Genomic DNA, 19040 nt, shown 5'->3' with positions numbered 1-19040 from the left:
AAAATCTCATTTGTTTCGGTGAGCTCAGCTAACCGGCTTCAGGACGTCTAGATGCTGGGAACCTGAATACGGTGTTTGCACTTGTTCTTCGGTTATTTTTGGCACAGAATTCAAGAAAACCGTAGTCAATGAAGTCTTAGGTTTATTCTGGATTTTGAATGCTAATTTTCCTGCAGCTTAATCCCATATGGAAGTAGAGATCCTGGCCCCGGTGAATTTAATGGAAAGACTTCCAGTAACTTCGGCAAGGACAGAACTTCTCAGAGAGACCATGCCCTTCCATCAGAGACAGTTTCACACAGCTAAGAATTTGGAGACAGGTCATAAAAATATCTAGAAAGGAGGTTCCTTTCCCACAGAAAAAAAAAAATCAGTGAAATAGTTTTGAAAATGATTTTCTAACACTAATAAAGAAAATGTAATAGACCATTTTATGCTCCTGTCCTTAGGCTATGCCTTATACCATGATCAATATAAAAGAAAATGATATTTCCTTGATTACTCATTCAAGCAGAAAATGAGTTCTGTTACCTGAAAATTTAGAAGTTTCCTGAGTAATTGGATAGCCTTTGTACATCTTCAATTTTTGATGTTATTGGGTAGTTTATGGTATTTACTAAGATGTTTTAGCCTAATCATTTTTTTGACAGGATAAAATATCACTATTACAGTGGGAACATTCTCCTGACAGAGGAAACCATTTAACAAATTAGATGCTGAATGCAATTTCCTGGTCAGAGATGCAGAATATACAATGCATGTGCAAGAAATAGTTTAAATATCAACCAGAAACGAACTATGTAAATTACACAAAAGCATCCTTCATTGTGCTGGCTTTCTCTTTCTTCCAAGACCGCAAAAGGCATTGGCAGAAATAATTTGAACGTCGCAAATACGTTGTATAGAAATCTGTCTGCTTCAGAATTACAGGCTCTTCTTCCAGTGCTGAACACATTTAAAAAAAAAAAAAAATCTAGTTTAACATTTGGAGGAAAACGGATTAACCAGCAGTATTCACTTAATTCCTCCTGGTACTTCTACAATAGTCCTCAGCCTTGAGGGATGGCTACCAAGGATATCTTGACTCATATCTTTCAAAGCATTCATAGGACAGGTCTGCTGCCTTGGCCTGTGAGAGTCTCCTTGAGGCACGCTGGTCCTGGTGTGGGTTCTTGTTCAGATTTGTGACTAGTGCATTACCAAGCATCAACAGCCATTCAGCAAGTGCCAAAGAAAGGTCTGATTCTTGCACCTGCCGGAGTTTCACTAGTGAGCACAGAGGCAAAACACAGATGCAATAAAGCACTTGTATTTGCATCTCAGCAGCTGGCTAAATGTGATGATCTTCCAGCAGATACTGTTTGCTTGGAACAGAAATCAGCATGGTAAAGATGCAATAGGACACAGCCTACTGTTATTTCTAGAATTTGTTTGTGGTCCCAGGAGATGTGTGACTGCCACTTAGAGATATACAGGTAGCAGCAGCTGCTCTTCAGTTCTATAACATGAAGCATGTGCTGTAGAGTATAAGAGAGAACAGTTTCCCTCCAGCCTCCTTCTTTTCTATAAATTTTCTTCTTCTTCCTAAATGCTGTCACTATTAAAACTTCACAGCTCCTAGGAGCTCTGCTTAGCCATTTTGAGCATATGCACTTCCGATAGTTAAAGGGCCTATTGTGTTCAAGTTTAACCTCTCAAAACAACATATGAGCGCTTGTAAATATGGATCCTAGTTCATCTTTGCTAGGTGGTGCCCCTCTAGTGTCATCCTCTGAAAGACGTGATAAGAAACTGAGGGGAAAGATCCTTGTGTGCCTTTTGCTTCTTGCTGGGAAGATAAATTTTTCCTTAGCTCTCATCTCACATGGATCACCCTTGTGAGAAATGGTTGAAGCTTTCCTCTGCCTGGTGGTGTGCTCTTCTCCAGTGGGACTGCACTTGCATTAAATCATTCTTGGTCAGTGGAGTAAGGAAGTGGGGTGGGCACTGCAGAAGCCCAAAGGTCTTTTGTAACATAAAACAAGCTGGGACTATGTGCTGAATCCCAAATATATTTGGGCAATTAATGGTTGTTTTTAAGTGTGTTCAGTGCCCACTAGGTTGAAATGTTGCCAGAAAAAATTTAAAATCCATATATATAACTAGAGACTTTGGAATAAATTTGAGGATACTGCAGGTAGGGAGAGAGGAGACAGGAGAAGTAAAGATATTTTTGTTCTCCAGTTCATGTACAGAATCACAAAAAAAATGCAACATCATGAATATCTGTGCCTTTATTCCTATGTCTCTTCCCCTAATCCATTTCTGATGTTTTTCTTTCTTCAAGCAATGGTGTCTGATATTGTCTTACTGGCAATTTCCCTGCTAGCCCTAGACTGGATGCATCTTTATATCTTGTTTCTTTTGATTGTGTCTTCATATATACCCACTTCCGACTTTTTTCTCCAAATCTCTCACAAGAGGTGAACTATCCAAATGTCTTTAGTTTGCACGTTACGAAGGTTTCATCTGCATAGAATAATTGGACAGAGTCATTATTTTATGTGTTAAATTTGTTCAGGCATGGGCCTCTACTGAGAAGGCTGTTCTATTCCTTCCTAAATCCTACCATCACTGTTACTACATCTCTGCATAATGCTGCCCAGGCAGAGACTGACAAAATAATAAATTAATTGATGAAATGTCTCTAATGTTCATGATTTTTTTGGCTACTCAAGATAAAGTGGCTTTAAGAGATGAGTAAGAATGTTGTTTGCACTCAACTAGAGCCACTGTTGCTAGTCTCTAACACCCTCTTTATTACATTCGGAACTACTGCAGCAGAAGTAAATGACTGCTGTCTCTGCTGTTTTCAGTTTTCACAATCCTGTGGATTTTGTGAATGTCCTTTCCCGTCTTTCTTCCTGCCTCCTGGCTTCATATGAGAATCTTTCAGAGCTCTGTCCTTCGTCTTGTAGATGAGGAAACTGACAGAAAGAGATTAAGGTTAAAATGTCAAGTTTCTCTCAATTTTGGGTGCTGATTTTATGTGTCCAGGCCCTGATCCTTTCAAGTGCACTCTGCATTATTGGACTTTTAGATGGAAGCAGCCCTTTGAAAAGTAACCATTGTTGCTTCTTGCTTTTCACAGCCTTCAAGGCTGGGTAAAAATCTCCTTGAAGCTGATGGGTGTGCTAGCTACTTTCCATTCTGGCTGAAAGTGGGAACAATGATGTGCCCCTTTGTTTAACAATAATTGGAACATGGGGAGTTATTTCTGAGCCCACTCTGAATGCAAGTACAAGCTGGGAGGTTTTGATCTGCTTGTGGGTGGGTGTGTTTAAAAGTAAGCAAGGAAAGAGGCAACTAGAAAGAGAAGTGCTTCTAGTATGAGCTTGAGAGAAAAACAAAACTTGCTTGGAGCTTTTTGTTCAGAATATTTCAGGAAGAGCAAAAAGAACTTATTGATTGCTGCCCTGATTGGAGAAACAGTGTCTTATATGTATTCTGCAAGTCAAAGAGAGATGACTGCAGACCCTACATAGTATAAAAGCATGGGCTTAGGACAGAAGTAAACCATAAACAATTAAAACAAAATTGTTTAATGAGCACTTAGATTGAGAATAGTAGGTGCAAGGTAGTTTGGAAGTCGTGCAACTGAGCTCACCACGGGAGGAGTGCTGAAAGATGCAGTTCCCTTGACTTTCTGGCCTTATACCTTGTTGAGTTAAAATTCTAAAGCATAAGAAACAGGCTACTTGTGGAAAAAAAGGATACAACAGGTAAGACAAATGACTCTGAAGACTAGATTTGATGCTGCCAATGTATTATGTATTGCTAGGCAATTTTTTAAAATGGAGTGGTCTATTTGCTTATCTGCTGCCCCATTTCTATCCTCCCTTAGTAGGGAATCGAAGTCCAATCCTTCCACCTTTGAGACACCAGGCAACAGACAGGGCAGACTTCAACAGAGCAAGCATGAAACTGCAGCCGGTCACCCAGCTGATTATCCTTGTTGACACCCTCAACTGGATAGCCAGACTTCTTTGAGAATATAGCTTTTTTTCTTTCTTGAAGGTTTATTTTTTCAAACAGTTCAAGCAAATCAGGTTCTGTTACTTCCCTTTCTCTCAGTATATTTGCTTTAGCAAGGTAATAGATTAAAACAGTATGTTCTGTGCTAATATATTGGCAGCAGAATTTCTCTAAATTTCTATTACATTTGAAGCCTATTTGCTTTTAAGATGCTGCCTAAATTCCTAGTGATTCTGGATGAAGAGCAACCTGATTAGACTTGGAATACACTAGGTGCTCCATCCCTCAAAAATTATCCTGATTGAAAATCTGGAGCTGCTTTCCTGGGATAGTGCAAAAGTCATGTCACCACTGTAGGAATTTAACCCCTTCCAAAATGTTCTGTCTCCGTATCAGAGCACCTCAACTCCAAATCTTCTCAGTAAAACAGCAATGTGCATAAGATGCTGTTGTTTCGTGACTCCACTGAATATGACATTTGCATTTTATTATTGCATTTATTATGGAGAACTGTTTTAGGTTATAGTTCTTCTGTTTGCTGGTGTCCTTGAGAAAGTGATGGCTTTTTTTTTGTTTATTGGGTTTGATTTTTTCCCACCATGTAAGTTTTAATCTGGATCCCTTCTCTGTGCGGTGGGGCAATGGGAATAGAAGGAGCAAGGCACTTTTCTCTGGAGGGTGAATGTTGGTCACAGATCAGCTGGCTAGAAATATAGGAAAGGGATGTGGTTTGAGAAGAGGGAGAAGGCTGGTGTAGAGTGAAACTGAAGTGAGTGTAGGAGTGTGCTGTGGGAGGAAGGAACTGAAGTAACTCTCAGGAGGAAAAGAACTGATCTGATCTGATCTAACAGTTTGCAATCAGGCACTGGAGCAGTCTTTTCTCCTCCACTTCTGCTTGTGCAGCCCTTGTCTTTCTCATGGTTTGCCAGTCGTCTGACCTCTCAGGGAGCAGATTCATCTTACTAGCCCAGCAGTGAGATGAGAAAAGAAAGAAAAAAAAGAAACTCCCTCTCTCCCTCGCTCTCCTTTTGCTGGAATAGCTTTCTGTGAGGTTCCCAGGCTGAAGTGAATTCTCCTGGGTCAGGCGAGCTCCAGAGCCAGGACGAGGCACAGAGAGGGACCATGTGTTCCTGAGCAGGCAAAGGAGAGACACTGCTGCTGGGGATGGCAGTGAGCTGTCAGACAAGAGCAGATGACCCAGTCTGACCTTACCCAGTAGCTGCTGCCATTGAAGACTGATTATTTTTGAACGGGAAGTTGAACTAAACTAATGAGGTCTGATTCAGAAAACTGTGAAGTAAAAAGATATGTGAAAGAGTCACCTTTTTTTGTATCTACTTTGTGGTGACATTGAAAAGAGAAACAGGAGTTTTCACCGCTGTGGTTTTTGTGGTGTTTTGATTTCTTTTTAAACAGACTCCTTAAAGGGCAAGTTGTTTTTAAGTGCTTGCATTGATCAAAGAATAAATCTCAGTTACTTCAATTGTTGTAAATACTTCAGCAATCTTTCAGCCACTTCACGTGGCTTTGTAACTCTCTTTTCTCTTGTTCTTCTGCTGGCATTATCTTCTGCATCTTGAACTTTGTTTTGCTAGTTAGATTCAGGTTGTCTGCTGAGGAAAGAAAATATATTTCAGTTTGCTTGAGTATATTAGTTGTACTGTAAGAGAGACTCTGAATTGAGGACAGCTGTTCTTGATATCTGTTGAAAAACTCTTGAAGAGCAGTGGGTGTGACCAATTACATTCTATCCTGATGCCAAAGCTACTTCATTAGTGATTGCTCTGAGCTAGCAGGCCTTCTCTATCTTGCCCAACTATTCTTCCCCCTCCCATTGCCTTCTTTCTTGTAAAATCAAAGCAAAAAAGGAGGCAGCAATCATTTGCAAGCTTAAGTGGAGTAGATCTAATAAACAGGTGTATGATATCAGTCATGTCCTTCATAGCAGATGCTGTCTTCTCTAATTGCATGGTTCACATTTTATATCACCTGCCTAGTATATTTAAGGTAGTTAACTCTGCTGATTCTTTATGGAAAGCAGTTTTCTCCAAGGGCTTCTATACTATAATGACTACATGTTTATTTTATTTTTTTTCTGAATTTATCTAGTAGATTAAATATAATTAGATTACATGAAAAGGAATTGCTAAGACCTGCCTCAAAAGTGAGTTTTGACCAGTGTAACTGTAGGGTAGATGGGGAATTAATTCATTGCCTTTAGCCCTACAATGCACAGGGAGGAATTCCTAGGGGAAAAGTAGAAGACTGGGGCCCCAGAGAGCATAGAAGGTAAGTGAAGATGAGGAGATGGCAATAGACATTTATCTCCAAGACAGCAAGAAACAAAATCTTCCCCTGTGACCTGACCATGGCTATATAGTGGCAAGAAAGAACTCGTGCTTTGGAAAGGACTTCATTTCTGTCATCTCTAGAGGCCAACTTCTCTGGAAGCAGAAAGACTGGAGAAACAAGGTCTGGTTTTGGTTTTGTGGGAGCAGGGTTGCCTCCTTCACAACATCAGTCAGTAAGCTAGGATCTCAGAAAGAAATTGATATTTATTTATAGAAACTTAATTGCTACTTCAGAACATATGAGTCCTAACAGACATGTTCTACTATAGCAGTATATTCAAGGTCAAGAGTTCGAGAGAAGATACAGGAATATGCTGCAAGACCATGAATCATGGCTGGGAGCTGTATCTGGAAAGACTTAAATGAGAGCAGAAGGGAGTTTGAGCTTCTGCAGTAGAGGAGATCCTTTGGACCCAGAAAAACATCTATTTAGTGATATCCTATACTGTATGTGTGATATGGAGACTGCTTGTTTTTTCATGTATGATTTATACAAAAGTTTTGGATCCATGTTGAGTATCTAGAAACCCAGGTTTCATATATTTAAAACCAAGTTGAATTAAAAGTCACATATATTGAACCTGTATTGGATGAGGTGAACTGGAAGAAGAGCGAATTCTCTCTTGCACAGAATCGAGAAACACAAGTTCCATGTGCTCAGTCAGTGACTTTCAGCCTTTGACTCAGTGATCTGCTGCCAAGACTGCAACTAATTGAAAAGAGAATAAAATACTACAGCAATCTTGAATCCTAGTTTACATTACACTAATTTAATACTTAACATTACAAACTTTAGACATTTTTTTCTTCTCTCTCTCTCTAAAGGATGAACCTACCAGAAATGGTTTTCTTTAATTCCAGCCTACTAGATAAGAGATGTGGATAAAAGCAGAAAGATAGGGATTCCCTGGAATGCAAGAGTCTCTCCCTAATGCAATCGCAGAGCTGAGCTTCAAAAGAGTGGACCTTCAGAACCTGCAGGCAGCATTGGATGCAATCTGAATGTATCACAGCATCCAGACATGTCTTTGCTCAGCTTGAAGCTAGGAGCCTCAAGGAGTGGGGCTAGTATGGTGGCTGAAACTTTTCTTGGATTTGGAGGTGCTGTGAACCAGGTGGCTGTATTTAAAGCTGGTAATTTTTCACAGAAGATTTTCTGTATGGAGTAGAAATAAGCCTTCCCTTGTGATACTGATTTTTAATTTATTTTTGCAATAGTTAGGGAATGAAGTGTATGGTGCTTGGGTGGAAGTTGTGGTACCAAAACAAGGTATTCACCCACTGGATATTCACAGGTGATGAAGAGAATATACCTTTGCCCAACATAATACCGGGATGGGTAATTTCCTTTAAATTCTTTTAGGCATAATTGTGGTCTTTATTTCTGAATATTTAGTATTGCATCCTTCTTTTCCTTAAAGGTTACTTGTTTTTATGGATATGTGAGATACTGCTATGAAATTGTGTAGCTTTTTTTTACAACTATCAGCGGGTGTCCTTAAGGATGTTGCCACAGCAATTTAATAATAGGCATGCAAGAACATGTAACCACCGATGAACGCTGCCCAGAAAGATTCCCTCTGCAGTTCTGTTCTGGCCTCTCTTCTTTACTCCTCCTTCAGGGTGACCCTTTCACTATAATACCTTAAAACTTGTAGGAGGGGGTAAAAAGATTCTTTGTTAGGTGAATCCTCAAGTCAAACCACTCTTCACATTGCTTACATAGCGTGAATTTGCTAGAAAGCCAAGTCATGACTGTGAGACCTGGGGTGCTAAATATAGTGGGAATGCTGAGAAGAAGACTCGGTGCTTTACTTGGGCAGTATACAGACAGTATACACCATACAGGTGGCATGGTGAATCCTGTGGTCCCAGGAGCTGCTCTGCCTTCAATAATTTTAGGTGATGGTGATGTAAGTAACTCTTTGCATCTGGGAAAAGACAAAATTTATCCATTCGTCAGTGGTGGGCCTGGGTTGTCGAGTAGGTAAATTTACCCACTTGATTCACTACAACACCTTTGTCTAAAGGAACTGCTTTTTGAATCTATTGGCACCAATGTATTCTCCTTCATGTACTTGTACACCCAGGGTAGTGTACCATAGAATCATAGGTTGGAAAAGACCTCTAAGATCAAGTCCATCTGTCAACCCAACACCACCATGCTTACTAAACCATGTCCCAAAGTGCCACATCTACATGTTTTTTGAACACCTCCAGGGGTGGTGACTCAACCACCTCCCTGGGCAGCCAATTCCAATATCTGACCGCTCTTTCAGTAAAGAAATGTTTCCTAATACCTAGTCTAAACTTCCCCTGATGCAACTTGAGGCCATTGCCTCTTGTCTTATCGCTAGTTAGTTGGGAGAAGAGACCAACACCTGCCTCACTACAACCTCCTTTCAGATAGAGAGTGGTGAGATTCCCCCCTCAGCCTCCTCTTCTCTAGACTAAACAATCCCAGTTCCTTCAGCCGATCCTCATAAGACTTGTTCTCTAGACCCCTCACCAGCCTCATTGCCCTTCTGTGGACACATTCCAGCACCTCAGTGTCTTTCTTGTAGTGAGGGGTTCAACGCTGAATGCAGTACTCAAGATGCGGCCTCACCAGTGCTGAGTATAGGGGCACATTCACCTCCCTACTCCCTGCTTTCTTTGGCAGAAACCTGGTGTGCTGTAATGTGAGTGATGACAAGGACTGCTGTAGTTTCTGGTAGATTTACCCAAAAAAAGGCAGGTGTCTGTTTTACTAGTTGACTTCCCCTTATTTCATGGGGAGAAGACAGCCGTAAGGATCTCTTGACCCCACTGATGTCCTCACAAGTCTAACTTCTACTGATGGCACTGGGTAGCGTCCCCTCTGTCCTTCCTGGTTTTGAAAGCTTTTGCCATCCTTGTGGAAAATAAGGGGCCCTTTAGGGGTAGAGTTGCTGTTGCTGTCTTGTGAAAGGGGCAGGAGGACAGTGGCAAAAATAGAGGGGAGCTTTTGGAAGAGTCAGGTATTTAGAGCAAAGGGACTTGCAGGACCAGGGGCTGGTACAGATGTTTACGGGCTATGTCAAGAGTGAGGGGAAAGCCACCTTTACATATGTGAACAACTAAGGTGCACTTCGTAGCATTTAGCAGTAAGTCTTTACCTTCCTATCCCATTATTATTGAGGATGGTAGAGAACATGACCTTACCTTTAAACGGTGTTTAAGGGTTACCACAGGAACAAATGGGATTGGATAGACACAGGTCGAACTCCATATAAGAACCGATCATCAAAAATTGCTGGCAGTAGGGATTGAAATCCCCTGTAGCTTGCAAAAGGCTTTATCTGTTAAAACAAAAGAATTTCAGATTAAAAGCAGCTGAGTTTGAACCTACAAAGAAGCAATGAGAGGAGATGGGGAGGCTCAAGGAAAAGAACGTAGAAACAAGGTAGAAAGGCAAATCTGATGATGAGAAAAATTGTATTAGCATAAAGTAATTATGGGAACGGGTGACTGAGTGGATAGTAATACTACCTTGGCTTAGTCCTGGCTGTGCTTGCAGAGAAGCTGTTGATAGCAAAGGGGGCAGGGCTATTTCAGCTGCATGGGTTGACAACAGTCAAATCTGCTAGTTCAGACAAGAGACTTCAGAAGGTTGTGTAGACTTGGAGATATTTTGGGTTCTAAAATGTAAGAATGAAAAACATGAGGCTTTATCCAAGTAAATTTACAACCATGTCATCTTCCCTAGAGTAAATTATGTTAATATTGTGCAAATAATCAAGCATTTTGAAAGCAAGCCCTATATATAATTAAGAATTGGACCTTGCTTCATGTCTTACATTTTTTTTAAATAAATGTTAACTCACTAAAATAAATATATTACCTTAAATGGGTTCTAGTTAATTTGCTTTGTTTGAAAAAGAATGTAGTTGCATTAGAAAAAAAAATCCCACCTCGTCTGTGTTTATGCATCTGGTGTTTAACAACATTGCCAAAGTAGTTTATTAATTATGGTGCCCGAAATGTCTGAGTACATTGCTAGTTCAGAGCAAATGTTAATTATGTTTCCAGTGTTCCTGTGACAAAAATATAAAAAGTTTGATTTAGCTTTTTAAAATCTCAGTATTTGCTCCCAGAATTGCTGGTTAGTTAATTGTTCATATTTCTGTGCTAAATATGAGAATGCTTGGCTTATAAAATGATTCAGTCGTGCAAGAGCTTTAACTGCAGTGAACGACAAATTCAGAAGCTTGTTATGTCAGAAAGGAGGAGGAGGAACTTCTGTTTAGGTCTTGCCTTCACAGGGAAAGGAAACACTGATAGTATCTGTGCAATCTTGCAGTGATGAGCGGGCATCACATTGCTTTGAAAAGATTCATATTTGACATCTGATGACTAAGTGGTGGTGGGCACAGCTGCTTTAGAATCAGAGATAAAGGAAAGAAGGAAAACAGATCCAGAACTGCTATGTGAAAGCCTTGCTGACATGTAATGCTGTCAGAACATTTATAAAGAGCAGAAACCCTATTCAGTGTCAATCAGGTACGTGCTATATTGAATGAAATGCTTATTATTTTAAATGTTGCCAAAGCTGTGCAATTGATAGCCTCTGGATTTATGAACAATAACCTCTGTATGTGAAATGAGAGAGTTAAATTATTGAGAGTTTTTGTTTTGGTTCCAGTGCACATTTGTTCTTAAAGTCTAACAGTTTATGCAGATTAAATGATCTTTCAACAGGTTTGTGTTTTAAAAAATCTTTGAGGCTTCAGATAAAATTGTGGAAGTTTGCTATATTTTAGGACTTTGGCTTAAGAATCTAATTAGAATAGGATTGCTGCACTAAAAGCAGAAGGAGTATTTTTAAATGTACATTGGTTGGTCTTTTTTAAGTTTTTGGAAAACTGCACAAATGAATATGCTAATAAGAGGTAAAAGCCACTTCTTAGCATCACAGTATTTTTTAGGACCTGATCAAAAGCAAATTGGAGTTATTGGAAGTTTCCTCATTTATGTGACTGGACTTTGGATCAGGCTTTTCAGATTCTGGGTCTCGTACTGATAAATGCCTCAGGTTTTATTCTTACACTTGCTGTGTCTACCTAAGTAGTTGTCTTGTATTAAAGTTGGTGATACAGGTTTACATTCTTTTAATGAGAACTTTGGTTTTGAAAGGAATCTTCTGAATTGCACAAGAAGATACAAGCCTGTTTCTTAAGTTTGTTTTTGGAAATGCTAAAATGTGTATTTAACAATAACTGAAGATTGGACAGCACATGTGTAAATCTTTATCAAACGCTTCGGAACATCTGCCTGAATGCTAGCAAATACTTTTGGCTAGCAATGACAAGAATGATCTGGTCTTTTTATCTTGGGAGGTTTTATGAGCGAGATTTAATTTATTAGAGAAAATAAATTTCAGTTTGGAGAGATGATGGGATAAACAGCACATTCTGCAATTTAGACCTTGGAATGGCTGGTAAATGTGCTATTTCCTTTTGGGAAAAGGTTCAGCCTTGTCGTATGGAGAATGATGCACAATTACCATTTCTGTGCAGAGAAAGTTTTGATATAGTTATGAATTACATGAGAAACCAATTTATGTTCAGAAATCATTTAACATTTGATTCTGATGTGCTGAGTACTACCAGCAATCTGTTTCATCATCAGTATCCTTGAAATTCCTTGCTCATCTGTTGTCCTTCCAAGCGGGGGAGAAATCTAAGACTGAAGTATGGTGCCTTTACTGAAGTAAAAATACATTTTGTAATTCTAATTTAAAGCTTTAGAACTTTTATTTGCTATTTCAGAAATTTATCAAAATTCCTTTTTATATTTGGGTACAAAGTTTAGACATAGAATCACCCCTATGCTGCTATCTTATTTTAGCTGTCCTTTCTCAACTTTCCTATATCTTTTAAAATAAGTAGTAACTTACATTTTGCAGACATAGTGACCGTAAGACAGTGTTCGAGGAAGACAGCTGTACTGTCTCCATTCTCAGAATGGTAACTCTGTGTGTGTGTGAGTGAACAGTTCAGCTTCTTCAGACTTTCAAAGGAGAAATAACAATAAAAATCTTAGACCTGAAGGGATGGACTAAATCTGAGACTTCTTTACAGGTGACCCCTTAAGTGCTGTAAATTGTGAGAGTCAATTAACGGATCTTCAAGTATTGCTGAAGAAAGTGGAATCACAAAAATTATTTTATCTCATAGTGTACTTGTTTGTTGATAACCTGAAAAATTTAAAGTATCACAGGAAGAAAATACCCATAGTTTTAGAGATGTTTTTAAAATGTTGGAGTTGCAGATTTGCCTTCAGTAAGTCAGCCACTGTGAGTGTCTATGATGATATTCTGATAAAGAATAGATTAAAACGTATTGACTAAAACCACTATAATGCCTTATCAGTATAAATACACTTAGTTTTAGTTCTGGTTCTTGAATATTGACTTAAAAGTACAAGTAGAAAAGAACTTACAGTGAAAAGGGATGGTGATCCAGGCAGCAGGATAGATTTTATATCCACTGTGTTACTGTGCTCTGCTTCGGTTATCTGCAACATGCTTTTGCTAGCAGCAAGAAATATTCACATAGCAGAGTTTGCTGGTCTCTTCCTCCAGGGACAGGAAATATGAAGCTCAGAGAACAGAAATCCCAGAATAATTTCTCAGATATCATTTTAATAAGACTAGGTTTTGTCTTAGTTAATATATTAGACAAATCTCCACCTGTGTGAATCAACAACAAAATCCTGACCAAGTGAGTTGAGACAGGATTTTACTCACAGTAAAAGGCAGGTTTTCATGTCCATGCTAATGGTGGGACAAATCTAGAACAGCTTCTTTATTAAAGGGACTAAAATGTATACACAAACTTTTGTTACCTGTGGATGATGTTAAACATATCTGATCTGGGACTTCATGCAGCATTATAGCAGTGTTTCATAGCTAGAAAGGCAAGAATAAGCAATACCTTCATTTCTGTGTTATTTCAATGAATTAGTGATGATGAGGGAAAAGTTACAGCATAATTACTAATTTGTTAGGCAGTTGTTAAGTCTTTTAAGTCATCAAAATCAGATATCAAATAACTACACTGCAAAAACTTTTTTTTAAAGAAGTTAAAATTGCAGGGGCAAAAATATTTAGTCTTGAATTTTCTATTAGTGTGAAGATACATAACAAAATGAGTACAAGTGAAATAGTATTTTACATAAATTCCAGTAAGGAAACAAACTGACTTATTGCTAAAACCAGAAAAGCAGCTAAAACCATACTGCATTTCATACATAGATTTCATTTCTATCCAATTATAGAAAAGGTTGTTTATTCAAGTTCTATGACTAAAAAGACACAAGTTTGCTTTGTGTAGTAAAAGGTAAGGCAGCCGTGTATTTATGAAGTGTGCTGTTTGGATACTGAGTAGAGCAAGATGCAAACTGGACGCTCCTTGCTGTCATAGCCACACAAATGAAGCACGACTCGCAGTGTCTCCCAAAGCACAGTTCAACTTCGCAGCTTTAGTGGCTGCCTGAGTGGCAGTGATGGAAGAGACATCTTGCAGGTGACATGTTTTTCTTGGACAGACACAATAGGCTGTATTGAAAATAATGCTGACAAGTGCTGTTAACCGAAGAGGTTTTGGGCTAGTTGCTTAATAAGACCACTAGTGAAAGAGACTCTTTTGCTATGTAAATTAATCCTACAGCATAAATAATTTGCGTAGTAAAGAGGCTGGATGGAAAAAAACATTAAATAAGATGGTTTTATTTGGGAGAGGAGAGAGTGGAATAAGGGATGTTGCACATTCGTCTGACAGGAAAAAGTCTGCTGCTTTTTCTCCACTCTTCAGGTCACCTAGATCTGAAAAAATGGTTCCCTGACAGCATGTTTGTAAGGAGGGTTTTCTTATGCCAAAGACAGCTATGGTTGTGATGGTTCCTTCTCAGCCTCATAAAGCAAGAGGTCATTTGAGGAGCCTGAGGCACGCCATGCTCAAGGGAACAGCCGATGCATCATGTCTGCTTAGCCATTAGATCCTGCATTCACTGACACAAATGCCAAACAGAAACTCCCAGCCCATGCTTTGGAACTATGGCAGGTCAGATCCTTGGACGGTAAAGCAGGTGCTGCACAAATGAATTAGTTCATGTCATATGGGGATATGTCCTGTTTGTCTACCCACCTAACTAATCTGGTTGCCTATAGATCTCCAGGGGGTCTAGATTTTAGGGGCAGTTATGACCGTATTCTCTTGTCTATTGGCCAACGGGCTTTTAATCTCATCACAGGTTTTTATGCCTAGTGATGGACAGCGGCTGCCAGGGAAAATCTCTTATTTTTGCTTTCCTCAGAAAGCAAGACGGACAGGAAGTTTCAATTCCTGCTCTATTCCTATTGCCTGATTTACTTGTTTTCCTTCACATGTTGACTTCCCCCCCTCCCTTTTCTCTCAAATTTCTGTCTGGCATGAGTGTGTTGCTGCTGGCACTGCTCTGTGTGTGCCTGCTGTATGTCCTCACAGACTTGCGTGGGGGAACTGCTGTGGGAACAGAGAATAAATGTGGTGGTATTTTCAGTCCCCATTTTTTTTATTTGTAATACACGAGATGCTGAATTGTTGTAAGAGTACACAGAAAGAACTTGACTTCAGCCAAAGAATCTGAGCCCCTGTGCAAGCTCATGTCTACACCATGCCAATAACTAAGAGACAGTTATTCAGTAACTCTCCAAGCTGTGTGAAAGTCCTTCTGGGCAAAATGAGACTATTGAGCGATATATATTTGCCCTTTTTGATGGCAGATGATTGAGCGTGGTAGTCTGTTTCTCAGCAGAGTCACACAAATTAAAAATGTCCCCCAATGCAGGCTTTGCTAATGACTAGAAAGTAGTGGGGTGGAGGAAGGCTCCTATACGCTCATTCTAGGGTGCTGTCATTAAGGGAGAAAAGGTGGTAGAAGGAATTGATTCTTCCTGGATCCAAGGAACTGGTGTGTTCCCTGCTGTTGGCACAGAGCTATGTTCTGATCATCAAATGAAGAATTAACTTCTCAGAATTAACTTATTAAGAAATAATTAATTAGTGTGTGCAGAGACCCAAGTGTGCTTCCAAGATGCTTGATACAGATGCGCATCCCAGCTCCATGAAAATCTGAGTCCCAGGTGTAGGCCAGCCTGTACTGCTCTTCCCCACCCTTCCTTGCATCAGAGGGAGATTTTTTTTTTTTTAACAATTAAGTTCTTATTGGACAAGGGTAATACTCTGTGTACTGATTTCTGCCCTGATACTGCTGTGGATTGAAGTGTAATTACAAAATCCCCAGACAGATCCTTATAATTGCTACTTGTGTAGTAGTATTAACATATATTTCTTTTCTAATGGTACATGCTAAAATTTTCACACTGAAACTCAAATATTCTTTTTGAGCGAATATGTATTGAGTGTCCACATTGTACTTTGAAGTAATGACACTGAGAGTAAAGGAGCTGAAGTATCTCGGTTTGCATTTGTACTCTTGAATAGGACTGAGGCTTTCCATTTCTGGTCTCTGAATCCCTAAGTCTGTGAGACATACCTAATAAATTCAAATCACAGAAAGCTTAAATCCATTTCATAGAATCATAGAATAGTTTGTGTTGGAAGGGACCTTATAGATCATCTGGTTCCAACCCCCCTGCCATGGGCAGGGACACCTTCCACCAGAGCAGGTTGCTCAAAGCCCCATCCAGCCTGGCCTTGAGCACTGCCAGGGAGGGGGCAGCCACAGCTTCTCTGGGCAACCTGTGTCAGGGCCTCAGCACCATCAGAGTGAAGAATTTCTTTCTTAGATCCACTCTCATTCTATCCTCTTTCAGTTTAAAGCCATTACCTCTTGTCTTATCCCTACATGCCCTTGTAAAAAGTCCCTCTCTATCTTTCCGGTAGGCCCCCCTTCAGGTACTGGAAGGCTGCTCTAAGGTCTGCCCAGAGCCTTCTCTTCTCCAGGCTGAACAGCCCAAACTCTCTCAGCCTTTCCTCACAGCAGAGGTGCTCCAGCCCTCGGATCATTGTTGTGGCCTCTTCTGGACCTGCTCCAACAGGTCCAGGTGTCCTGTGCTGAGGGCTCCAGAGCTGGATGCAGGATTCCTGGTCTGGTTGCACCAGAGTAGAGCAGAGGGGCAGAATCCCCTCCCTCCCTTGCCCTGCTGCCCACGCTGCTGGAGATGCAGCCCAGGGTACAGTTGGCCTTCTGGGCTGCGAGTGCATGTTGCCAGGTCATGTTGAGCTTCTTGTCTACCAGCACCCGCAAGTCCTTCTCCTCAGGGCTGCTCTCAATCCATTCTCTGCCCAGCCTGTATCTGTACTTGGGATTGCCCCAACCCAGGTGCAGGACCTTGCACTTGGCCTTGTTGAACCTCATGAGGTTCACACAGGCCCACCTCTCCAGGCTGTCCAGGTCCCTCTGGATGGCATCCCTTCCATACCACGTGTCGACTGCTTGGTGTTGTCTGCAAACATGCTGAGGATGCACTCGGTCCCACTGCCCATGTCACTGACAAAGATGTTAAACAGTGGCAGTGCCAATACCGACCCCTGAGGAACACCACTCATCGCTGGTCTCCACTTGGATATCGAGCGATTGACCACAACCCTTGGAGTGTCACCTTTGAGCCAATTCCTTATCCACCTAGTGGTCTATCCATCAAATCCATGTTTCTCCAACTTACAGACAAGGATGTCATGCAGTACAGCGTCAAATGTTTTGCTCAAGTCCAGGTAGATGACATCAGTTGCTCTTCCCTTATCCACCAATGCAGTAACCTTGTTGTAGAAGGCTACCAAATATGTCAGGCATGATTTGCCCTTAGTGAAGCCATGTTGGCTGTCACCAATCACCTCCTTAATTTCCATGTGCCTTATCCTAGTTTCCAGGAGGATCTTCTCCATGATCTTCCTGGGCACAGAGGTGAGACTGACATTCTGAGGATGGATAACATTTTTAGGGTCTACAGATTGAAAGACTGAAAACTACTGCAGTAAATCTTAACTCTAGTTTGAACTGAGATCTGAAAATCTTTTCCAATTCTATGCAGACCTTCTCATGAACTAATCCTGTTGCAGTATATACAAGACAGCTGTTTTCATGTACCATGAAACATTAAATCCTGGTTGTCTTTGGACAGGACCCACAGATCCTACCCTCTTGAACAAAGCTGACAAGGTGGCCAGTGTCCGAGGTAATTAATGATCCTTTGATATGCTTTACTCTTTCCAGCACAGGTAAAGTAGAATTTCCTCTGCCATAAATACTTCCAGTAGTGGATGAACATAGTCATAAAAAAATTATGGTGGGAAGGGACATCTAGAGAGCAACTAATCCAGCATCCTTCTCAAAGTGAGGTCATGTTGCTCAGGGCCCTTTTCAGTCAAGGTATTTTAATATCTCTAAAGTTGGAGATTTCACAGCCTTTTTGGTTTCCTGTACTTAATTCTTACTGTGAAGAATTTTTTTCATATATCCAACTGGAATTTCCTTTGCACTGACTTGTTACTGCAATCTCTTGTCCTGACTTGTGCACTTTTTCTGAAAAGAGTTTGGCTTTCTTGTCTTTGTAGCTTCACTTCAGGGAGTAGAAGACTTCAGTTAGACCCTCCAGCAGTCTTCTGTTCCTCTGGTGGAATAAACCCAGTTTTCTTCGTGCCTCCTTGTACATCATATACATTGAACCCTGAAATATATTTATGAATGTTTGGAATAACCTAGAAGTTGTCATTGTCTTCAGTAACACAAAGGCTAAGACAGGCCAAAGAGAGTGCTCATTCTGCTTAAGCATTTCGAAGTATTACTGCCTGTGTACGTTTAATGTGCAACATTGTCTTCAGAGGAGGTCTTAATCTCATTGAGAATAGGCTATTAATTTTGCAGGAATGAGTAAAACATCTGAGGTCTAGACAGATTGCTTTATTTTCGTTTTGCTTCCCTATCTGTCCCCTGTTTGTTGCATCTAGCCCTCCTCAGGTAATAATAAACTTGTTTACTCATATACCTTCCGTTGGCAGTATCTGGCACTGCTGTGTTTAATGAGTAATAAGTTTTTCACAAAACTTGAGACACAAGTGGCATTTTATGCATCAGGAATGACTTTCCTTTAATGATCAGTTTTTGAGAAAATGATTCAGTTTATTGTTGCGGTGAGTTGCGTAAACTTTAACTTAGCAGAATATTAATAGAATGCTTTGCTAGATGACTGAGGAGCTTAGGCTGTGGGGTAGTGGAATGCATGCTTGCTGAATCACCTTTATCAAAAAGAAAGGAAGAATGATTGCACTTTTATTTAAGCCTAGCAGAGAAAAAGGTCATCTTAATTCTCTATTGCAAAAAAGTGTACTCAAAATATATGACTTGCCTAGAAAATTCTAAGCATGTTGTAGTGTATGTTGATGGAAGGGTTCCTGAGAACATCCATCACTCCATTGCTTTTTGCAATGTTGCATTTTTCTAGGAAAAGATATTGTGTTACATTTCCAAGCAGGCTCTAAAACACGGCAGCCTGCCCTCTGTACCTATTTTTTCCCCTTTCCAAAACTAAAAAAATTAGATCAGTTATTTCGTACAAGGCTTTTTAAAAAGATACTTGGTATAGGTAATGTGCAATAGCTGGCTTTTGAGTTTGTTCAAATAGGTCAGATGGCTTAATTATTTACCTGTGTA

Source organism: Opisthocomus hoazin, chromosome 7, assembly GCF_030867145.1.
Source record: "Opisthocomus hoazin isolate bOpiHoa1 chromosome 7, bOpiHoa1.hap1, whole genome shotgun sequence".
NCBI classification, from domain to species: domain Eukaryota; kingdom Metazoa; phylum Chordata; class Aves; order Opisthocomiformes; family Opisthocomidae; genus Opisthocomus; species Opisthocomus hoazin.
The sequence above is the reverse complement of the archived record's forward strand: the minus strand, read 5'-3'. Positions refer to the sequence as shown.